General features: G+C 40.4%; 1 long non-coding RNA gene across 1 annotated transcript; it reads left to right on the forward strand.

The window, feature by feature from the left end:
* Positions 1–10,049: 10,049 nt before the first annotated feature.
* Positions 10,050–23,838, forward strand: LOC124878353. The gene is made up of 3 exons (XR_007040725.1): positions 10,050–10,309; positions 21,144–21,228; positions 23,798–23,838. It is a non-coding gene; the product is annotated as an uncharacterized LOC124878353 (long non-coding RNA).
* The last annotated feature ends 1,129 nt before the right edge of the window (positions 23,839–24,967 follow it).

The raw sequence follows: 24,967 nt of genomic DNA on the forward strand, positions 1-24,967 counted from the left end.
TTCTTGTCTTGTGCTGGGTGATGACGGCTGTCCACTGTTATGAGAGGAATTCAGATAATTTGGAAACTTTGAAAAATAAACTAAGAGCAGAGTGCAGGACTTAAAAAAACAAACAGTTCCACCAGATGTTCTGTCTGACTGCAGAATTATCAGAAGCCACAACAAGTCGGAAGTGGAAACAATTATCCCGTCTGAAGTTAAGCTCTTATCAGCTGATTTCTGTTACGATGTTTTCCACGGGCACAATTAGATCCAAATCAATTATAAACATTTGCTTAGGGAAAAAAGGGAAAGACAGTGGTCTGATTAGCTGTAAATACAAATAGTTTTTTGATCATGTGATTAAATTCATGAGAAAAAAAAAAACAGTGCTGTGAACATGTAACAAATTTGTACATTTGAATATCATTACAAGACAGAGATATCTTTTGATTACACACTTCATTACATGGCTTATACTGTCAGGATCTGGGTTGTGTTTGTGTTTTGTGCTTGCCACATATGTTCAGTGTTTTCAGACGGTGCTGGAGTTCTCAGGTGTGCTGGGTGACAGGTGCGACTTATTCTACTGATTACTTTGAGGAGTACTTAAGCAGGAGGCTGCCAGCACTTTGAGGCCAGAGTGTTTTGCCCACAGTGGTAACAAGCTCAAGCCAAACACTAAGTCTATGCTTTGTTCTTCGACATTGTGTAACTTTGTTTATGCTCCTTTGCAGGCTAAGTAAACCTGAATCCTGGATTTATGTCACTGAATACTGACTACGTGTCCGGAGGTTTTTCTGGATGATCAAGGCTATCTACGTTCTGAGGATTTCATTTCCTATCTCCTGTCTTCATTTGTATTCGCATCTAGCTGGTAGTTTCCTGCTACCTTCGCCTCCTGGACCAAGCCGTAAGCATACCCTGTCCACCCTCCAACGTCAGCATGTGCACACCGAACTTATTCCTGTTTGCTCCGAGCTCACACTGAACAGAACAGCACCTAAAGAACCTTCTACAAACCTGGATCCTGAATGCCTCTTCCCCTGGTGACCTGACCAAACCTATTTAGTAAGCTGTTCTCTTGATTTGCATTAATTCCTTGTTCTTAGTTCGACATCATTCAGTTCCCTATTTTCACCAGTTCTCTGCCCTTCTTCCCATACAGTTGGAGAATCATCTGTTACGTTCCTGATTATCTTTGTCACAATAAACATCCTTTTACATATTGTGTTCTCTGTATGTGGGTCAGATCTATTGCAAACAAAATGACAGAAATGAGATATACAAACCTAAAAGAAGAAGTTGGGAAGTGATTTAATGCAATAAATTATTGAACATCTATAATTTTAAGGGATTTGTTCATATTTATTGGTTCTCTAGCAGTTTTCTTTTGTGTTTTTTATTTTTTTATTTATTTTTTTAAACTGACAACTGATTAAATCCCATCTACTGAATTGACAAAGTATAAGCTTTAAATTGGCCACAAAATGTGCAAAAGTATTCCCACCTTTTGAACCTTTTCACATTTTGTCACAGAAGACTGACATGAAATGAAAATTATACATGGTCTTCAAACTTTTTCTGCATATAAAAATCTTCCAGGATATTCTTGCATTTCTTTCCTTTCACATTCCCATCAACTGTTTCCTGTCCCTGCTGGTTAAAAAGCATCCCCACAGCATGAGGCTTCCCCCAACATTTTTCACAGTGGGCATTCTGTGTTTAGGGTGCTAGTTTTTAACCACACTGGGCATTTTTTCATGTAGGCCAGAACGTGCAGTTTTAGTCTCTGTTGATCAGGGTACTTTGTTTGACTTGTTTATATTAGGGGATATCAGAGTTAAGGGATCCAATTGATATCGCAGTATTCAGATAGTTATAATAAAAACTTTTTGAAACCCATATATAATTTTACTTCCACCTTACAGTTCAGCGCATCTTTGTGTTGATCTATTGCCATGGCTTTTAGCCAAAATATGTTAAAGTTTGTGTGTTGTAATAAGATAAAACATTAAAGTTTAAAAGGGTATTAAAAAGGGTATACCGTACACACTATCTCTGTCAAATGTTTTTTACAACCAGTTCAATATGTAAACTTAATATTTCTATGTAAGGCACAGTTCTTTTAAAAAGGTTGAGAAAATATAGAAAAATAAAGCAAAGGATTGTTTTACAAAATACCACTAATTAGGCTGCAAATGAATTCATGTGAAGTGTATTCCCAACTGAATATATATTGTGTGTGAACTGATCCTTTTGACTTGATTACATGTTAATGAAAATAAGGACTGCTCTAATTCATGCATTACATATCCATCATTATTTACGTCAGTGTAAATAAAGGATACGATTTCTCACTCCATGGCTCTGCATACTAAATTTTAAATAGGACTCAATTTTTAAACGGTTAAAGTAAATAGTTTATGTGTGTCTCCTGGCAGTATGGCCCTCTGCTACTTGATTAAAGTTTTTTTTTTTTTTGGACTCACTTTGCTTCTGACTCTTGATTGTTGCGTGCATATCCAACACTTTAGATATGCAGTAATCTTTTTAACACAACTTTTCTGCCTCCTCGCAAGCCAGCGGGGCCGCAGCCAGGTGTTACAGCTAACTTCTTCTAATGAGACACACAAATATTTCCAGAACTTGTTTCGTGAAGGGAAAAAACAACAACCATTTGACACCAGTGTTCGACCTTAGAGCTCCTCGGTTTGGATCGTGAAAAAGCCAGTAGACTTCCACGTTATTAGACAAAGGATTGTAGATTAAATCGAGTGGCTGAGGCATGTGCCACAGGGTTTATTTTTAAACCCTTGCCATGACATCATCTTTCCTATAATACCCCCATGATTTGACAGTAGATTAAAGTGATCTCAGTTCAACAAAGGTTTTTTTTTTCAAAACACAAAATTAACAAATTTTTTTTCTTGTTGTTTTACTTAGTTAGACCCTAAAATATTATGAACCCAGGGGAAATGTACTTATTGCTTCTGAAAATTTTAATTTTAACCTGTGTATCCACAAGCGTACATACTGTAGAAAGGTGTTGGTGTGAATTGCCCACACTATTAAATGCTGGAGCATTTAGAAAGGCTTTCCAACCCCAGTTAGAATGCCTACTATTGTCTAAAAGCTCTTTCTCTAACATTGTTGAAGTCAAGTGATGAAAACAGGTGAAGCATATCTCTTTGATGACATCTCTTTCATAAGCTAATTGAAAAAGTAATTGCCTGGTTTGGCCATCTACTGCCCTCTAGTGCAGTGTTTTCTGATTTTCAGCTCTCCAGTGAAGTGAAAAGCCTGGTTTAGTTATATTTCTGCTTCCTATGCTACAAGATGTTGATTCTGGTTTAGATTTTTTGCTCCTTCTTCATACTTCAAAATTATTATTATTTTTTTACTTCTCTGTCAGGAAAAATGTCTTCTAGTTACCTAAAACAGAAATGTTGGTATGACTTGAAGAGCTTTACAAACAGGCTGAACAGGTAATAGTTTTTTTCATTCAAAATTTATTTTTAATGGTAGGAAAATCTGGTTTGCTCTTGTTACGCGAATCTATAACACAACTTTTGCCAAAGTGTAATGTATTTGCTACAATATTAAGTAAATTTAAAGTGTAGATTTTTACTGTATTTCAAAATAAAGGGATTGCTTATAATTTTTTTGGAGTGAGGTGCTTTAAAAAAGTAAAAGTCGAGTTATTTCCAAAGGCTAATCTGAGAGAAACTAAAAAGAAAGTGGACTTCTAGCATCAGAACTAGTCCAGACTCAAAAACATCATAGCAGTTTATGCAAGCACTGTTTTATGAACCCTTTAAACTGTCATCATAATTGCACTGGGTGGTTCTTTACAGAAAAATCAGCCCTGACGTCTGTGGTCATGAAATCCTTTGAGCGGCTGGTGCTGAAGCACCTGAAAGACATCACAGGCCCCCTGCTGGACCCCCTGCAATTTGCTTATTGAGCAAACAGGTCGGCAGATGATGCTGTTAACTTAGGTCTACACTTCATCCTGCAACACCTCGACCACCCAGGGATGTACACCAGGATCCTGTTTGTAGACTTCAGCTCGGCCTTCAACACCAGAAGCTCACACAGCTCAACGTCCCAGCCTCCACCTGTCAGTGGATCAACAACTTCCTGACAGACGGACAGCAGCAGGTGAGACTGGGGAGCATCTTCTCCCGATCCAGATCAATAAGTACTGGTGCCCCCCAGGGGTGTGTTCTATCCCCACTCCTTTTTTCCCTGTACACAAATGACTGCACCTCATCGGACTCGTCCGTGAAACTCCTTAAGTTTGCAGACGACACCACTGTCATTGGACTGATCCAGGATGGTGATGAGTCTGCATACAGACAGCAGGTGGATCGGCTGGTACACTGGTGCAGTCAGAACTACCTTGAACTGAACCCACTCAAGACTGTGGAAATGGTGGTGGACTTTCGGAGAACACCACCCCCATACACCCCCCTCACCATCCTCAACAACACTGTATCGGCCGTGGACCACTTCAGGTTCTTAGGAACCACCATCTCTGAGGACCTGAGATGGTCTTCACACATAGACTCTGTTCAAAAGAAGGCCCAGCAGAGACTGTACTTCCTGAGGCAACTCAAGAAGTTCAACCTTCCACAGGAGCTGCTGGTCTGTCCTGTCTTCATCCATCTCAGTGTGGTTTGGCTCATCCACAAAACAGGACAGGTCCAGACTGCAACGAATAATCAGGACTGCAGAGAGAATAATCAGAGCTGACCTTCCCTCCATCCAGGACTTATACAGGTCTAGGGTAAAGAAAAGAGCTGCCAAAATCTCTGCAGACCCCACACACCCTGCACATAAACTGTTTAGAGTTTTACCTTCAGGCCGCCGCTACAGAGCACTGTTCACTAAAACCAGCCGCCACAGAGACAGTTTCTTCCCCCAGGCTGTTTCTCTGATGAACATTCAATAGAGTACAGAACAACAGCATACAGATGTTGCAAATGCACCTTTTTTATTAGATATGTGTATATTGTACATTGTAAATTGTAAATTTGTATATTCTGTAATGCAGAATATTGCATTGTACATTGTATATTGTAAATTTGTATATTCTGTAATGCAAAAACAGAACAAAAGAGCAAAGTGTACCGGAGTCAAATTCCTTGTTTGTATGTACGAACTTGGCAATAAAGCTGATTCTGATTCTGATATCAATTACTCTGACTGCAAATGCTTTGCATGTTACTTTATCGCTAAATGTTTCACACGGAGCAGTTATTGGTGGTGCACTGCGTCCTACCTTCCTTATAGAGTAAATATTTGTTGGCTTCCCAGAGAAACATGACTTTGGTTTCGAGGTTCATAAAGTAGTGTTTACATTAACTGTTATGTTTTGAGGATTAGGGTTGTTTTAAGATGGTAGAAGTCAGCTTTGGTTTTAGGTGCTCCCTCCTTCCAATAACAAATAAAACCAAAGTCATTGTATTCGATAGATCAGACTTTTGGGTAGCCTTCTTAATTCTTTCACTTGGTACAATTGCTCTTTGGTCAGGAATCGTGGCACGCTGTCTGACAGCTCCTTTACATCTATAAAGTAAAGCTTTCCTTCACCTATGACGTCTTGCAAAGGTTAAGCCTCATCTTTCTCATAAAGACTTTGATTTTGATATTTTAATGCTAGTTTTCAAGCTGCTCAATGTTCTCGCCACATCTTATTTACACTGAGCTCACTAACCTGTTAGATCTGGGGTTGAAAAATAAAAGCAGAGGTGATCGTGCCTTATCTCTAACGAAATTATGCAACAGGTTGCCGATCCACACAAATACTGCTAAAAGTGTAGCGGCTTGAGATGCTTGAGAAGACCCATTTCTACTTTCTACCTCTTTTGAAATGTTTTATCTATTTGGATTAACATCACCCTTTTGTTGCTTTTATTGCTTTTATTATATTAGAACCCCACAGCAGAAATCCTCAACTATTTCTTCAAAAGTTAACTTAATTTCTGAAGGAGGGGCAGTGCATGAATAATAATAATTTGCAAAAAATATATCAACCAGATGGTGGTTTATTATACAATGAAAAATGTATAAGATGCTTCCGTATGACTTTTGCCCTACTGTTTTTAAATTAGACAGCAGCATCAACAGCTAAAGAATCCCCACACAGACAAACCTTGATGAGGCCATGAAAGTTATTTTTCAAGTTGTCGGTTTATTAAAATAAAAATAAAAAAACACAAAACACTTCAGTTGCTCGCGTCCTTACCACAACGCCTAAATGATTACTTTTATTTCCAACAGTGGTGCTTATTTGATGAAAGCTCACTGGGATGGCAAATGTGAACCCCCCAGACCCACAAATTTGCCAGTCACAAACTCAACCATCACTGTTGCCTGGGTGACACTCTCCAAATACGTGCTGCAGCTTAGCAACAGCACCCAAACAAAAGTCTGGCAGTTTGCAGGCTGATGGTCTGGCTGGGTTCAAGATGAAGCAACCTAACAGAGGAGATGATGAAAAGGGAGGAAGAGGACGCTCAACCAAAATGGGAGACCCAGGACATGATCTGTCCATGTTTACAGGCCACCTCTGCAGAGCTGAGTCCTGAAACAAGGCAGAGTGAGCCTGTGGGCAGGACATTTGTTTGGCAGGGAGAGGTGAGTGGCATGCTGTTTCTTTGGAAAGCTTTATTAACACTTTAGTTTAACATGACAAAGAAACCAAAGGTTTTCTCACTGAAGAACATTTTTAAAAATGTTATTTTGTGCTTGTTTTGCCTTATAATACACAACCAAAGCACAAAAATAATAATGTTTTGGTGTATAAATGTGTACAGTAACACACTTGATACAGAAATTGCGAAACAATGGTAGTCTTTTCTCTTCCTAGAAGCTACACCTGGCCTGACTGTGTCTACCTGATTGAATAGTCAACACCAGCCTGTCCACATTAATTTATTCCAATTTTACAATTAAGACAGGTTTCACTCATGTAGACCTAAACACGTGAAGGGATCACAGCCTGAAAACTGATTTTAGTAAAAAAAGGACAGTCACTTTCAGCCCATTCAGAATCCCAGGAAGACAGGGTACATGTCTCATGGTACCAGCATCTTATAGTACCAGCAGATGATTTGTACCCTAAAGCACTGCACTAGTTTTGAGCCATAATAACATAATGTGAACAAAAGCAGAAAGTCAGATTTATTCAGCTGGGACCCCAGCCATGGCTTACAACATTAAAGACCAGTAATAACTTTTATGGAACTTTCAAAATAAATCGCATTAACCTACTTCTAGCACAACCAGGAACAGGAACGGGAAGGGAGTAACAGCAGACCTTCTGTGATGTCACTGTTTGAATAAAAACCCTGCCTTGCAACAAACTGACCTCTTCCACGCAGGTCCCCGGCGGAACTGGAAGAAGAGACACCGTGCTAATGTCTCTTTGCTGGCAAACAGACATAACATATGCCTCATATATCTCTTCAACCTGGATCCAAGAGTGTCATACGATCACGCGATCATATGCACTAAGTTAAGTAGGAATAAATTGCTGTTTGTGTATCCGGTATTCATTCATTCATTCATGAACAGCATAATTAAGGTACAAGCGTGCCTTGTTTTTTCTCTCTGAGGTCTACAGAAGCAAACTGTGCTCCAGAGAGTTCCCAGCAGAGACCCTGTCTCTACGACGCCGAGTAGAGCGGTTTTTCCCGGTCTGAAGGAAGGACAAAGGTACCACTTTGAGTCAGCTGAAGATCATTTACCCAGAAAGGTTGTTAGTTTCCAATCTAGGAAATAATATTTCCCTAAATATAGTTTAACTGAACTTGATAACTGAGTAAACACCATTAGGATACATTTATCCAAAAGGTTTGGTTCTTATTCAAAATAATATTCCCTTAAATATAATTTTAATGAATAAAGGCAGCTAATTAAACACCGTTGAGAATTGGTCATCCAGAAAGTAGATTTTTTTCAGCAAATCATTCTTTAAAATGTTATTTTATTAAAATAATGTTTTATCTGATCTTGCATTGTGAATGGTTGTTTCATGGTATGCCAATTATTGCCAAAGTTAGTTCCAAGATAACGTAACTTAATTTCCAGATTCTTCAAGATAATCCTTGGTTTTCAAACATAACAATTGCATAGTAATATTGCATCATTCTTTCTGTCTTTGATTCACTTGTTTATATTGTACATAGCCCATTAGTCTTCCTTATTCTTTAATTCTGCTTGGTAGTTTAGTTGGGTTGTTTTAGCATAGTAAAGAGTTTGTTAAGTGAAATATGTTTGAGTTTGAGTTGACTTATTTTTGTTAATAAATTCTTGTATTTTAAGAAATTGTGTGAATTAATTCTGTGTGTGCAGAGTTTTGCTGTTCAATAATGCCAGAGCTCGGCTCATCCCTTTCAATTTTGTTCTAATACCACCGCCTTATTGGACTGGTACTCACAGAACAACCCATAACAGACCAAAATATTATTTAATAAAATATTAAAGTGTAAATATTAAATATTAAATAATATATTCATAATCACAACATTCCATTGGATTTTTAAGAGCAATATGCTGTTTTGTAGGATTTTTAGAAAATGCAACCACTGAATGTCTGTCAATTATATGCTTAAACTTGGTTGAATGTAACTGCAGTGTCAGTCCTAAAATAATCATCAACAACGGCCAAATTAGCACAACATCTCTATAAGAAGCGTATATAAACCTTCAGCCAACACTGCACATTTAAACAGCAGAATCTTTTGACGGTACCTCAAAAAAACACATAGATTAGGTCTCAATGTTTCTATTATTTTATGTCACAGTCCAGAACAATATGTATTTGCCACATAATGAAATTATAAATTATTTAGTACAGGATCACCTATTAAGAGTTAGTACAGATAACATTTTACTAGTTTTGAAATGTTGTTCTTAAGAGGAAATAAATAAAATGAATGCAACATAAATAATGGAGTTTAGACGAAAATTCAATTTGGAAGACTCGCCTCTACTTACGGCTCCGTCTAACTACTCCACTATGTTCTCCGCTCTAGCCAATCAGCTTCTGGTCCGCATTCCTCTTCAGCCAATCATCCCTCAAGGCTTCGCTTTAAAAGACCTTTATATGCAGAATCTCCTGCTCTTCAGCTGAGCTTCGACCCTCCTCCACCCCATCTCCACCATGAGGCTTCAAGCTCCTTCCGACTCCTTTATCTCCTCAGGCCTCTGCTCCACCACCAGAATCAGGATCCCGGGGGGAAGACTTCTCTAATTCTCACCCTAAGATGTTCATTCAAGCTTATGTCATTATCAGCATCCATGTCTTCTACCGGGGACTTGGCACCAAAACACAACAAACATCAGCTAATAAACTTCTCTAATTGCCATCCCTCTGTTTCTCTCATTTGTGAGTCTTTCAGGTTGAAAGGTAGTAAACAATTTTACTCTAAAGAAGAAATACACATGTGTTGCAGCTCATCATATTTTCAAGATGAATCAAGGATGATTTATAATGATATTCAAAGAATGGGCCCACAAATGATAAAAAAAATGATTCACTGTCAACAGCTTTCTAATTTATTAGAATTTCAAACAAACAAGTTGGATAATGGACAAAACCTTCTAACTGTTAATCAATAGATGGCAGCTGTTCATTACTATCAAGTGTTTGCTTGCAGATGAGTCATAAATTTCTGAGAAAAGCAGTTATAGAAAATCAACTTGATGCTTGACATGCTGAGGATTTTATAGAGAATCGAAGGCCGAAAGAGAAAACCTGATGTATAAAAAAGGGCGTGAAAGCTCTTCAGATATTACTAAAAAAGGCTTTTAAAAAATGTTATATGTAAAACCTTGTCATTTAAACTAAAATAATTGAAATGCTTAGGATGTAATAAATTTAAATTCTTCATACGTTTTTTTTTTCTGATTCGAATAATGCTAAATCTGTTTACGTTATGGTTCCAGCAACTGAAAACTATATCAAGTTCAGAAATGTTGTTTTTACCCAGAGGTTAAAAGGTAAAAAGACTTTAACGCCTTTCACCACATTGTAATAACATGCTGCGGGATCTTGATTTGCTTTGGGCATCTAATAAAATACTGTGTCTTGATCCTCCCTGCAGACTTACTCAGTGTTATCTTCCAGACAGCAGGGATCCAACGGAAACCCACAAGAATTGTTACTGGGATGGTAATCAGAGGGTTATCTGTTTGGAGAAGCTTGTGGAGGACATGTAGAGCTTCAGGATGAAGTATTGTTCTTCCGGTCTCCGCCCACGGTCAAACTGAAGCAGACCTCTCTCAGTATTGTGCTGTGATTGCACAGGTTGTTGAGGTAAGTGATGACCTTTGCATTTAGCCTTGTAAAAGAGGCAATACTATTATTTTTATCTGACAGGTGGTTGCTCACTCTGGCTTAAATCATCACTTTTGTCTTGGCTGTGTTTTTACTGGAGGCAGAAACTTTTAATTTTCCTCCTGGTTCCTTTGAGAATTCTCTGTTATGCAGACTTAGAGCAAGATGCTTAGCAACCCACCACTGTACTATTTTCAGCAGTGCAGTGCAAGAAAAATAGGAAAAGACTGCATTATAAAGTCATACACTTATTAACAGAATTATCAATTCTGTCCACTCATATCTTTCCAGGTGCATCTCAACAAATTTTAATATCATTGAAAAGTTATTTTTTTTTTTTCTGTAATTCAATTCAAAATGTGAAACTAATCTTTAGATTCCTTGCACATACTTAGAGATGATGATTATGGTTTTCAGCTAAAGAAAGCTCAGGAAGTAATTTTTCAGAAACTGGCAATATTCCGCACAGTAAAAAAGCATTTTAATACAGAAATTGTATGTCATTGCCATGTAATGGTCTACACAATCATAAGGATGACTGTTGAGTTGACAGATGTCCAGTAAATAGTGAAAACCTCCACAAGGAGGGTAGGAGACAACAGGTCATTGCTTATGAAGTTGGCTGTTTACAAGTCAAGTCAAGTTTATTTATATAGCGCTTTTCAGCAACAAGGCACTCAAAGCCCTGTTACAGAGAGTTCTTGTAGCTGAACATATACATGGAAAGTTAAGTGGAGGGAGAAAGTGTAGTGAAAAATAATAAGCTTTGAGAGGATTATGAACAAAACATTTTGGGGGGGGTTTCATAAGGTGTGGACTGTAGCTGGAATCAGGGCTTTAAGAGTCATCATAACCAGAGGTATCCAGAACATGGGCTAAAACTGTTGTATTTCTTGTGTTAAGCCACTCACAAACCAGAGTGAATGTCAGAAGTGTCTTACCTGGGCTAAAAAGAAAAAAAGACTGGACTGTTGCTCAGCCATCCAAAGTCATTTTTTCAGATAAAGGTAAATGTTATGTTTAATATGTAAATCAAGGTCCCAGAGTCTAGAGGAAAAGTGGAGATCAGGGACAAGATGTGTGGGTTGGGGGGTGAATACTTGTAGTGATACAAATACTTATTTCAATGCCTAAATAGCAGCCAGCTGCTGTCATAACCTGTATGTGTTTGGGGTTTTGAGTTTGAGTTTTGTTTACTTTCTCTGCACTACCATGTTTTTCATTTACTTTATTTCAGTTCATTCAGTTCATTTATTAGATTTATTCTGGTGTTTGTTACTTCCCTGTGTTGGGACCACAGCCATGGATTGCAACAGGAAAACTCCGGTACAGACTTTTCTGGAACTTTAAAAATAAATTGGAGTTAACTGACTTCCAGCACAGCGTCAGAAAGGGAAGGGGGGTAACAGCGGACTTCCCATGATGCCACTGCCCGTATAAAACCCCCACCTTCCCAATGATCCGATCTCTTTCACCCGGACTCCATGGGAGGCTGGCCGGAGAGGCAGCGCGCTAATGTCTCTTTGCTGGCAAACAGACATAAACACTTCAAACTGGATCCAAGGGTGTCATACGATCATCGATCATATGCACTGAGTTAAGTATGGATGAATTACTGTTTGTGTACCCGGTATTCAGAATCAGAATCAGAATCAGAAAAGCTTTATTGCCAAGTACGTTTTTGGACATACAAGGAATTTGTTTTGGCGTAGTCGGTGCAATACAATACAAATTAAACAGTATAAACATATCTACAATATAATATAAATATATGTGCACAGTTTTAAGTGAGTGAGAGTAAATGTAGAGCAGTATAAGATACAAGAGCAATACAACAGTGCAGGTGATCATTGTGCAAGTAAAGCAGGAATCCATGCTGAACGTTAATGTAACGCATAGAGTTACAAGTTACGGGTGTCCTGTCAGCAAAAACACGGGGGGTGTGGGGGAAAGGGAGAGTGTCAGGGTGGTTTCCGGGCTTTGTTAACCAGGCTGGTGGCAGATGGGAAAAAACTGTTCTTGTGGCGTGAGGTTTTGGTCCGGATGGACCGCAGCCTCCTGCCAGAGGGGAGAGTTTCAAAGAGTCTGTGACCGGGGTGGAAGGGATCAGCCAGAATCTTCCCTGCCCGCTTCAGGGTCCTGGAGGTGTACAGTTCCTGGAGCGACAGTAGACTGCAGCCAATCACCTTCTCAGCAGACCGAATGACACGCTGCAGCCTGCCCTTATCCTTGGCTGTAGCAGCGGCGTGCCAGATGGTGATGGAGGAGGTGAGGATGGACTCAATTGTGGCTGTGTAGAAGTGCACCATCATAGTCTTTGGCAGGTTGAATTTCTTCAGCTGCCGCAGGAAGAACATCCTCTGCTGGGCTTTCTTGATGAGGGAGCTGATGTTTGGCTCCCACTTGAGATCCTGGGAGATGATGGTTCCCAGGAAGCGGAAAGATTCCACAGTGTCAATTGTGGAGTCACAGAGGGTCCATCACCCTCTGTGACTCCACAGAGGGTGATGGAGTCACAGAGGGGCAGGTGGGGCTGGGTTCTGCCTGAAGTCCACAACCATCTCCACTGTCTTTAGAGCATTGAGCTCAAGGTTGTTCTGGCTGCACCAGTCCAACAGATGGTCCACCTCCCATCTGTACGCGGACTCGTCACCATCAGAGATGAGTCCGATCAGGGTGGTGTCGTCCGCAAACTTCAGAAGCTTGACAGACTGGTGACTGGAGGTGCAGCTGTTGGTGTACAGGGAGAAGAGCAGAGGAGAGAGAACACAGCCTTGGGGAGAACCGGTGCTGATGGTCAGGGAGTCAGAGACGTGCTTCCCCAGCCTCACGCGCTGCTTCCTGTCAGACAGGAAGTCAGTGATCCACCTGCAGGTGGAGTCGGGCACACTCAGCTGGGAGAGCTTCTCCTGTAGCAGAACTGGGACGATGGTGTTGAAGGCAGAGCTGAAATCCACAAACAGGATCCTGGCATAGGTTCCTGTGGAGTCCAGGTGCCGGAGGATGAAGTGAAGAGCTAGGTTGACTGCATCATCTACAGACCTGTTGGCTCTGTAGGCAAACTGCAGGGGGTCCAGGAGGGGGTCGGTGATGTCTTTTAGGTGTGAGAGCACAAGGCGCTCAAAGGACTTCATCACCACAGAGGTCAGGGCGACGGGTCTGAAGTCATTAAGCCCTGTGGTCCTTGGCTTCTTGGGAACAGGGACGATGGTGGAGGACTTGAAGCAGGCTGGCACATGACATGTCTCCAGTGAGGTGTTAAAAATGTCTGTGAAGACTGGAGACAGCTGATCAGCGCAGTGCTTCAGGCTGGCTGGTGAGACAGAATCCGGACCAGCGGCTTTCCGGGGGTTCTGTCTCCTGAAGAGTTTGTTGACGTCCCTCTCCTGGATGGAAAGAGCCGTCCTCGGCGTGGGTAGGGGGCTGGTGGGGGAGAACTTCAGGGTGGGGGTTGGAGGTGCCAAGGCCCCTCTTGAGGTTGGGGAGGTGGGGGTGGTGGATTGTGGCTGCAGCTGTTGGGGGGCGTCGTGGGGGATGGTTGCAGGACTGTCCCTTTGTCTTTCAAAGCAGCAGTAGAACTCGTTCAGGTCGTTGGCGAGGCGTCGGTCGTAGATGGAGTGGGGGGCTTTCGGCTTGTAGTTGGTGATTTGCTTGAGCCCTTTCCAGACAGACGCAGAGTCGTTGGCTGAGAACTGGTTTTGGAGCTTCTCAGAGTACAGTCGTTTGGCCTCTTTCACTGCCTTGCCAAACTTGTACTTAGCCTCTCTGTATATGTCTTTGTCCCCACTCCTGAAGGCCTCTTCCTTATCCAGTCTTAACCTTCTGAGTTTAGCTGTGAACCAGGGTTTGTCGTTGTTGTAACTCACCCTGGTGCATGATGGTACACAGCTGTCCTCACAGAAGCTGATGTAGGAAGTCACAGCCTCTGTCTACTCGTCCAGACTGTTGGTAGTAGTCCTGAACACATCCCAGTCTGTACAGCCTAAACACGCCTGGAGATTCTCCACAGCCTCACTGCTCCACTTCCTTGTCGTCCTCACAACAGGTTTGCAGAGCTTTAGTTTCTGCCTGTATGCAGGAATCAGGTGGACCATGATGTGGTTGGATTGGCCCAGTGCAGCACGTGGGAGGGCGTGATAAGTGTCTCTGATGGTGGTGTAACAGTGATCCAGAATGTTGTCCTCTCTGGTCGGACATTTAATAAACTGTCTATATTTGGGGAGTTCGTGGGTGAGATTACGTTTGTTAAAGTCGCCAACGACGATTACTAAGGAGTCCGGGTTGGTCCGCTCCACACTCAGTATCTGGTCGGCAAGCTGAATCACTGTCACGTCGTTGCACCAACCACTGTTGAGGTAAAAACAGATTCCTCCACCTTTCGCTTTGCCGGAGAGTTCCGTGTCTCTGTCCGCTCTGTAGAGCTGGAATCCTGCCAGCTGCAGCGCAGAGTCCGGTATTAATCCACACAGCCACGTCTCCGTGAAGCACAAAACTGCCGACAACTACAGTTGTAGTTCCTCCATTTTGTTGGGAAGTGAGCGCACGTTAGAGAGAAATATTCCAGGTAACGGTGTTCGTAGTCCACGCTGGCGAAGACGTACCAGCACCCCAGCCCGTTTCCCTCTCTTCCGGCGTTTCACCGCGTGAACAAAGGTGAGCGCACCTTTGACCAGAATGTCCAAAAATTCCAGAGCAGTAGGCAAAAGTGGGAAATAACTCCTCTGGTGTAGTAGCCCTGATGTTCATGAGTTCTTCTCTGGTGAGAGAGCTCCGGGTACCATCACAGAAGACTGTTTTAAAGCAAAAAACAAAACAAAACAATGCGCAACAACACGCCGAGGCGACCATCTGCGGCGCCATCTTAAAAAGGGGAAATTAAGGTATAAGCATTGCTTTACTTTCTCTCTGAGGCCTGCAGAAGCAAACTGTGTTCCAGAGAATTCCCTGCTACGAAGCCGAGTGGAATTGTTTTCCCAGTCTCTAAGGAGGACAACCGAGACCGCATCACCGTGGTTACAGTAACTGTGCAGTTGGTTGCCGGACAGAACGAGCCGTCTTTCATCCACAGCTATGGAGGTTAGCCGAAGCAAACCATTTGTTCACAGTGGATGTTTCTTCAAACCTCGTCTTCAGACGTTTCCTCACCATGGTTCATGAGGTTAGGTTTTGGGCAGAGAGAGATAGAAGTGATTTAGAATGAAATAATTTAAACGTTTTTCATTTTATGAAGTTTGGTTTTGTGTTGAACTCAGCTATCTTGGTGCTAGCAGGCTGTCTGCAGCACACATGCCCAGTTTTGTGTTCTGTGTTTGTGTGTTTTTAAAGTTAAGACAAACTTTATTTAAAGGGGTGATTTTAAACACAGAAGATTGATCATAACGTGTCGTCTGTGCTCATGCATTTTTACCCATTTATTGACGGTATTTTAAAGGTGTGTGTTTGATTCTGGTGCTAAGCTATCAGCTTCTTTTGTTAGCTTTAACTGCTAACAGCTAAGAACACATGCTTGCATATGTTGTGATTATTAATCTGAAAATATTATTTAATATTTAATATTAATATTTTTATATTTTATCAAATAATATTTTGGTCTGTTAAGGATTGTCCTGTGAATACCAGCCCAGTAAGACGATGGTATTAGGACAAAATAGAAAGGTGTGAGACGAGCTCTGACATTATTGAACAGCATAAACTCTGCACACAGATGGAATGAATTCACACAATTTCTTAAAATACAAGAATTTATTAACAAAAATAAGTCAACTCAAAGTCAAACATATTTCAATCAACAAACTCTTTACTATGCTAAAACAATCCAACTAAACTACCAAGCAGAATTAAAGAATAACGAAGACTAATGGGCTATGTACAATATAAACAAGTGAATCAAAGACAGAAAGAATGATTCAATATTACCATGCAATTGTTATGTTTGAAAACCAAGGATTATTTTGAAGAATCTGGAAATGAAGTTAAGTTAGTCTTGGAACTAACTTAGGCAATAATCAGCAAATGTTTAGACAACCATTCACAATGCAAGATCAGATAAAATATAATTTTAATAAAATAATGTTTTAAATAATGATCTGCTGAATAAAACCAACCTTCTTGATGACCATTTCTCAACGTTGTCTAATTAGCTGCCTTTATTTATTGAAATAATATTTGAAGAAACATTATTAAAGGAGTATTTTGGAATCGAGCCAAATCTTTCTGGGGAAATGGCGCTTAATGGTGTTTACTTAGTTATCAAATCTAGTAAATGATGTTTAGGGACTATTATTTACTGGATTGAAGACTAAACCTTTCTGGGTAAATATTATTTAGCACCAGAATCAAACACACACCTTTAAAAATACCGTTAATAAAAGGGTTATAATGCATAAGCGCGGACGGCACGCTATGAGCAATCTTCTGTGTTTAAAATCACCCTTCAAGTAAAGTTTGACTTAACTTAAAAACACACAAACACAGAACACAAACAGGGCACATGTGCTGCAGATAGCCTGCTAGCACTAAGATAGCCGAGTTTCACACAAACCAAACCAAACTTCATAGAATGAAAACGTTCAGATCATTTCATCCTAACTGTTATTCTGCCCAAACCTAACCTCTGACCATGATGAGGATGGTTGAGGGGGGTTGAAGGTGCGTTCGCTCTGTGAACAAAAGGGTTAGCTCCGGAACTGTAGCTGGGCGGCCCGTCCTGTCCGCTGACCACACGGGTTAACACAATGATGCGGCCTCTGGTGTCTTCCTTCCAGACTGGGAGACCACGTCTTTGCAGGGGTTTCTCTCGAACACCGTTTGGTTCTGCAGGGCTCGGAGAGAAAGTCAGCAATGCTTATACCTTAATTTCCCCTCTTTATGAATGAAATCACCGGGTACACAAACAGTGCTTCACTCATACTTAACTTGTGCATATGATCTTATGACACTCTTGGATCCAGTTTGAAGAATTTATGTCTTTTTGCCAGCAAAGAGACATCAGCGCGCTTTGTCCCCCTCCTATCCCAATGAACACTGGTGTGGAAGAGGTCGGCTTGTTGGAGAGGGGGTGCTCTTATTCAGACAGAGGCATGATGGGAAGTCTGCTGCTACCCCCCTTTCCTCAGTTGCTGGAAGTCAGTTAAATGCAATTTATTTCGAAAGTTCCAGAAAAGTCCATACAGGAGTTTAATGTTGAAATCCATGGCTGGGTCCCAACAGCATACTTAGGCCCATTTCTCCAGAAAGATTTGGTTATTTTCCAAAATACTTCCTTAAATATTTTACCATTTCCTTAATAATATTTCCTTAAATATTATTTCAATAAATAAAGACAGCTAATGAGACACCGTTGAGAATTAGTCATCCAGAAGGTTGGTTATATTCAGCAGATCATTCTTTAAAACATTATTTTATTAAAATAATATTTTATCTGATCTTGCAATGTTGCAACCACTCCAAGACTAACTTAACTTCACTTCCAGATTCTTCAAGATAATCCTTGGTTCTCAAACATAAACATTGCATGGTAATGTTGCATCAATCTTTTGGTCATGATTTCCAATCATCTTTAATCAACTTGTTTATATTGTACATAGCCCATTAGTCTTTCTTATTCTTTAATTCTGCTTGGTAGTTTAGTTGGATTGTTTTAGCATAGTAAAGAGTTTGTTGATTGAAATATGTTTGACTTTGAGTTGACTTATTTTTGTTAATAAATTCTTGTATTTTAAGAAATTGTGCGAATTCATTCCATGTGTGTACAGAGTTTTGCTGTTCAAAATGTCAGAGCTCGTCTCACACCTGTTGGACCAATTGTTTGCTGAATATTGGACTATCTGCACGTTGTTGGACGTCACTGTGCCTCTCCAATGGCATCGGCCATTTTGTATCCAGGACAGTCCGCTCCTACATATCCCGTGGAGCATTGCGACTGATATGACGGGGCGTCCCAAGTCTGACGTCACAAGACGCTATATAGGAAGGCCTCCGTTTTGAACACCCGCTTTTCAGCTGGAGACCGGGTTCGGTTACCAACATCTGAAGCATCACCTGGAGAAGAGTCTCGAGTGGATCTCATTTATTCTCTCTCGTTGGCCAACGAACAATTCATAACTGAGGTTTCTGGACTAAGAAGGCCAGAAATTTCACTTTGCCGATCGAAGACGTGAGTTTAACACGTAACTAAAAACACGGAGATTCGAGGAGACGAACCGCCACCGTGTTTTATCCTAAGTCGACTTTGATGGTCAGATCATATTTTTCCCTTTCGCCAAGGAGACCAGAGGACGAAGATTGACCGCTTTTCCTGAAGTTAATTGTGGACGCACACTAACTTCCAACTTTCCCCTTCCTCTCTCAGCCCTGCTCAGAAGAAAGCCGACAACAAGTAATACCCATCCTTTATTTTTATTTATTTCTTAGAAGCCTGGGCAGGGTAGGAGTTTTTAGTGCGATGAGATTCGCTATTTAATCTAATGTGTTCTGAATGATATGTGCATGTAACCTTGTTATTGAAACTTTGATGTGCCGTGTTATGTCTGGAAGCCGCTGCGATCCCAGCTTTGTGTGTTTTGCGGGGTCATTGAGCACCTGAGAGTAAGCGCAGGTACGCTGTGAGACTGGACTGCTAAAATAACCACATGGTGAAATTCCCCATTTTCTTTGTTTTCAACCTCACTGCTTGCTAGCTTGCCGCCAAAAGTTTTATAACTCTTTGTCTGCTCAGGAGTTGGGGGAGGTTTTATGACTGAGTATAACTGAGTTACAGTGGAGCTGCGCCCCCAACCTCCACTCACCACCACATCCCTTTGTCATATTATCATTTTTGCCATAACTGCTGGTTTGATCCAATATGCATCCACTGCTGTTTTGCTTTATTTCTGTTTAGTTAGATATTTTACCCTTTTTTGTTTAGAACTTTGCATGTTTGAGTAGGTGAAGATTATTAAATCCGAAGAACGGATTGTATCAGGCTGTGATTTAATAAATATTCACATAGATAAAGAGGAGGCGTTTCTGGGTTTATTTGTGTAAGAGTGATTCGTCAGTCAAGATAAGGTTAAAAGTTCCACACATTTCGGCAGAAACGGTCGATTAAACAGTGACATCTCCGGTAATAGTTATTAATTATTACTGAGTATTTAATGGTTGTAATTATCAAAGGCGTTGAGCCACAATTACAACACCAGAAGACATCTCTGGTCTCGATTCATAAATGAGGATTTTGGTTAAGAAATTAATTTTGTCAAATTATGATTTTTAATTATAATTATTGATAAGGATTATTCAATCAATAATCATAATTCCTAACACACCTTTCTATTTTGTCCTAATACCATCGCCTTACTGGGCTGGTATTCACAGGATAACCCTTAACAGACTGAAATATTATTTGATAAAATATTAAAATATTAATATTAAATAATATTCTCAGATTCATAGTCACAACACCTGGATTCCTATGTTAAATTATTTAGTTTGTAGTTTCTTGTAGATCTGTTTTCTCCCTATTTATGTTCTTTTGGTAGTGTCATTGATTATTTGTTTATGTTCACTTAGATGTTTTCTGTTGCCTCCATACTCATCTGTGGTAATTAGCCACCTTCCCGCATTTGGTTTCAGTCTCTTCCTTCCACCAACTGCTCCTGATTCCCTTCTGATTAGCTCCCCATGTTTATTGGTTCATTCTTCAATCTACCTCAGTATTTATAACCTCTGGTTTTATTTATTCTCCGCTTGATCCAACTGCTGACTTCCTCATTCAATGTCTCTGAGTTCCTGCCTGTATACCTGTCTAAGCTCTGTCCTGTAAGTTTACCAGTTCCAGTCATTAAAAGCATTAATCTACTCACCATGTGGCTCCCATTCTCCTGCTTGCACGTCAGTCCTACTTCACATCCTGACAGCTGCATTGTGTAAGACAAATCTGACTAAATGTATAGGCTCTTACTCTGATGCAGGCTCTGAGCCATATATGATCAAACTATCTGTATGATGAGAACAAGACAGACTGACCAACAGGGATAAGGATTTCCTGAGGCAGAGACAGAAGTACGGCTCCATCTTCAGGGGAGTCTGAAGTCTGACCCACGAATTCCTCCCCAACCTTCTTGTAACCAATTTTGTAATTTTGTTTTACATTATCCCTTGTGTAAAAGATGTACGTACTGAATGATTCACCCTTTCTCCAGAATATTGTGTGTGCCTTAGACTATACAGTGTGTTGAATGGAGAGAGAGCCCCTGTGCAACCAGATCCTGAGTCTGCAATAAACTCTGAATGGATAGAAGCAGTTTTGTGGTCTGTACTAACATGCCCAGAGATTTTTTAAACTCAACCGTTTGGTGACTTCGATGTGATATGAGACAAGATTCGATGTGTGTCCAGACGTGATACAAGAGGGGATTTTTGATCCGAAATCGTGTGGCAAGAAATATTTTTTCTAGGCTGACATTGTTGATTTGAAATCCTTTCTTTATGGTACAGTATTTTTCAAAGGTTTCAGAGAAACCGCACTTGGGTTTTCATTATTTGTAAGCCCAATATAATCAAAATTACAAGAGATAAACACGCCATATACTGAATGTGTCACTTTATCTGAAATTAATCTATACAATACATGATTTTTACCTTTTGAAGTGAACTACTGATATCAGTTAACTTTTTTAATATTTGTATGTATTGCATCTGCATATGTGACCCTGTGTTTCCGGAACCGTTATATGAAGATGTAATGTTTTCTCTTGCTTTTTGAATGACCTAGTGAACACTCTCCAACTCAGAACTGCCTGACATTTGTATCTCTTCCTAATCCCGATATCAGCCGCAGAATCACACTGAGGACATCACAGTGCTCTGGAGCATGATGGTTCTTTACATAAAACCTACATCCTTCTTGCTTTCACCTGGTGAGACTCTAGTCCTCTGTGTTTGTGTGTGTGTGTGTGTGTGTTCTTGTACTTGTTGCTGAGTGAGAACCATTTTTTGTATTTTTATCGCAAAGTGAGGACATTTTGACAAAGTGAGGACTTTTTCCTGGTCCTCACTTTTCCAAATTCCATTCTTGGGACAGGGGTTAGGTTTAGGACTAGGGTATGAATTGAGTTATGGTTAGGGTGAGTTTTAGGGTTAGGGTTAGGCACTAAAAATTAAGGAAAATGAATGGACGTCAATGCAAGTAACTGAAAAGTCTTCATAAAGACAGTAAAACACTGATGTGTGTGTGTTTGTGTGTGTGTGTGTGTGTGTGTGTGTGTGTGTTCCTGTCTTGGCATCACAGTGAGAACCAATTTCCCGATTTCACCATCAAATTGAGGACCGTTTGTACCAAAGTGAGGACATTTTGCTGGTCCTCACAACCTATTTTGCTAACAGTTAGGTTTAGGACTAAGGTGTGAATTGAGTTTAGGTTAAGGTTAGGCATGCACTGGTAATAGTTAGGTTTAGGGTTATTGTCAGGGTTAGGGCATAGAAAGGGTTGAAAATGACTGAAAATCAATGGAAGTCAATGGGAGTCAACACATGGTCCTCACTACATATAGCAAAAGAAGAGTGTGTGTGTGTGTGTGTGTTAGAGGCTGACAATTTTTCAGGAAATCATGGGAATCCCGCGGGACCGGAGACAGCATCAGTAAAGATCACGTGATTGGGACGGTAATAATGCTATCACTGATATCCTTGCGGCCTCAACCTCACCCAGTCCGGATGTCGTGAGAAAGAACAGATGAAGAGCAGGAAATTAAGATTAACACAAGTTTAATTTGGAAGATAATAAGTCCAATGATTTCCAATGCAAGATGAATGCATACAGAATAACACAAAGAAAGAAAATTACGTAAGGTCTTACGGAAAGATCGTAGGTTTCAGCAAAGCATGGCTGTCTCTACCCAGATGTCTGACTCATCCCAGTTGCCAGAACATCTTTATACCATCTACTTCAAAGCTTACTAACTGTGCCTCCCCCTTATGCAGTCTGGCGCTGTAAATCAGACAAGCTCCCTTGTGGTATCTATACCATGCCCAAAAGTTGACATTTATTTGCTATTTCCATACAACCAGCATTTACTGCTTGCAGTTGTTGAGAACTTCCTAACCTCTGTTTCACCCTTGTTCCATCCTGACTCCTGCTGTGATCTGTGATTCCTCTCCTTAAGGCTCACTCATGTTAAATCTCAGTTTAATGTTCCCACATGCAAACTAAACACATATATGTAACTAAATGATTTTAATTCTCAACACTATTAATTCATAGAGCTGACAGGAAAGTCGCAAATATTACTGAACTTCAGGAGAGTTGAATGTAGCGGTGTTAACATGCAGTATGCTACTTGTAAAACGTATTTAGTCGTAATCAAGTACACCAGTGTAAAGAGACACTTGTAAGGCAAATTCTGGATTGAATCAGCCCTGCATCTCTTCATTCGTCAAACCAAAAGTACCATCATGTGTCAAGTCTCATCTGACCAACAAAATTGCTCGCATGTGCACTAAAGATTTAAGAGCTTTTGCCACAGTAGAGGGGAAAAGTACGGAGCCCGAGAGGGGACATGGGGGAATTGTTTTTTTTTTTTGGGTCTCCACACAATACTTTTGCGTTCGGCATTTTGGAACAGCAGCACAGATGACAAACTGCTCACAAAACAAACAACGCTCATGTGGCATTGGTATGGATTATTTGTCATATATAGGTTAACACGCAGTAAACAATGTGATTAAATGTTTAGGATAAGAAAAACCGTTCAAATCACGATAAAAACACTAATGGCGTACAAAAAAAAAGTACACATCATGCAGCAGTAATAAGCAAACAAAGTGTCACAGATGTGGTTTCGTGCAATATTATTGTCCAGAGTTCAGTAGTTTGACAGCTTGTGGATAAAAACTGTATTTTAGTCTGATTGAAGATCATTTTATTTTAGGCAGATTTCAAAATAAAACTCAATAAATCTCAAAAACGGGTGTAGTGTTTGTTCCATTTTTGCAGTTATCTGGTTTGGAAACTATCCCACAAAGTATTGTGAGATAACGCAAAAGTATTGCGTGGGAAAGCAAAAGAGAAAAAATTCCCCCATGTCCCCTCGCGGACTCCGTAGAAAGGCTTCATCAAGGGAAGATATTAAATAAATATGTTAGAAAAAAAGTGAATGTACCATTAAATGTACAATTGATTTAATACATCATTAAATATTAAGTGTACCACTAATTACGTTATGTTGTCTTTAAAATTATACTTAATTATTCAGTGGCACATTTAATTGCATAATAGTCCATTTCATGATATAATGGTACATTTATTGTTTCTAATGATGTATTAAATAAATAAATGGTACCTTTAATTTAATGGCACATTTAATGTTACATTTCTTTCATGTTACATTTACTTCACTTATGGGACATTAACAACATTTATTTATTTTATGATGATTTTATTGTATTAAATTTGTCCTGTTTGACCCTCCATTCTTGATGCCTGTATAGGAGGTCATGTCAGAATTTGAATCAGGTGTTCTGGAGCAGACACACATCTAAAACCTGCAGGAAAAGGGTCCCTGAGGACCATGGCTGTGAACCATTGAGGTACAGTTTCTAAATTATGAAGGTAATGCCTTTTTGTCCTTTTGTTCACCAAGTACAGTTCTCTTACTAGGAGCATTTTTCTTTTGTTTCAGCAACTTGAAACATAAAAGTAATGTCATTGTTCAAAGAAAACAATCACTTAATAAATGAGTAAAATACAACTATGTATGTTGGTAGCACTGTTGCCTTGCAGCAAGAAGGTCCTGGGTTCGATTCCCGGCCGGAGGTCTTTCTGCATGGAGTTTGAATGTTCTCCCCGTGCATGCGTGGGTTCTCAACGGGTACTCCGGCTTCCTCCCACAGTCCAAACACATGCCTGTTAGGTTAATTGGTCACTCTAAATTGCCCTTCGGTGTATGAATGATTGTGTGCATGGTTGTTTGTGTGTTGCCCTGTGATGGACTGGCGACCTGTCCAGGGTGTACCCCGCCTCTTGCCCATAGACTGCTGGAGATAGGCACCAGCTTCCCCGCGACCCACTATGGAATAAGCGGTAGAAAATGACTGACTGACCGACATTTTGTTTATTCAGCTCAGATAGCCATGGTCTGTTTCCTTGTTTGATATTTTATTATTTCTTCATTATTATCCTTTTTACTTTAGCTGGCCTTTACTACAACTAAAAACAGGGACCTAACTGGTCCTTCAAACAAAGAAATTGCCAAAAGACTAAATGAAGAAAACAAAAATGGGAGTGTCACAGGAGTGGGAGTCGTTCTAAATGGGAGCGGGATGGGAGTGGGAGTCAATTTACCAGGAATGGGATGGGACAGGATTTTTTTCGTTATGCTGGCCTGGGATTGGGATGGGACAAGACATTTTTCTGTGGGAGCGGGATGGGACAGGAGAGAAAATCCCCTCCCGTGTCACCCTCTAGTGTGTGTGTGTGTCTTGAAGCAGAAATCCAAGCTGTCAAGCTGAAAGAGCAGTGAGCCTAGTTTGGCTATCTATGCGGTCAGAGAGTGTGATGAGCACAGGGCTCAGTAACTCAGGTCAACGAGCTGAGGAGACAGACATGTAAATGCTTGAATATGACATTTACAGCTTTATGAGATGATGACTCATGTTACA

This window comes from Girardinichthys multiradiatus, chromosome 12 (genome assembly GCF_021462225.1).
Source record: "Girardinichthys multiradiatus isolate DD_20200921_A chromosome 12, DD_fGirMul_XY1, whole genome shotgun sequence".
Lineage (NCBI taxonomy): Eukaryota > Metazoa > Chordata > Actinopteri > Cyprinodontiformes > Goodeidae > Girardinichthys > Girardinichthys multiradiatus.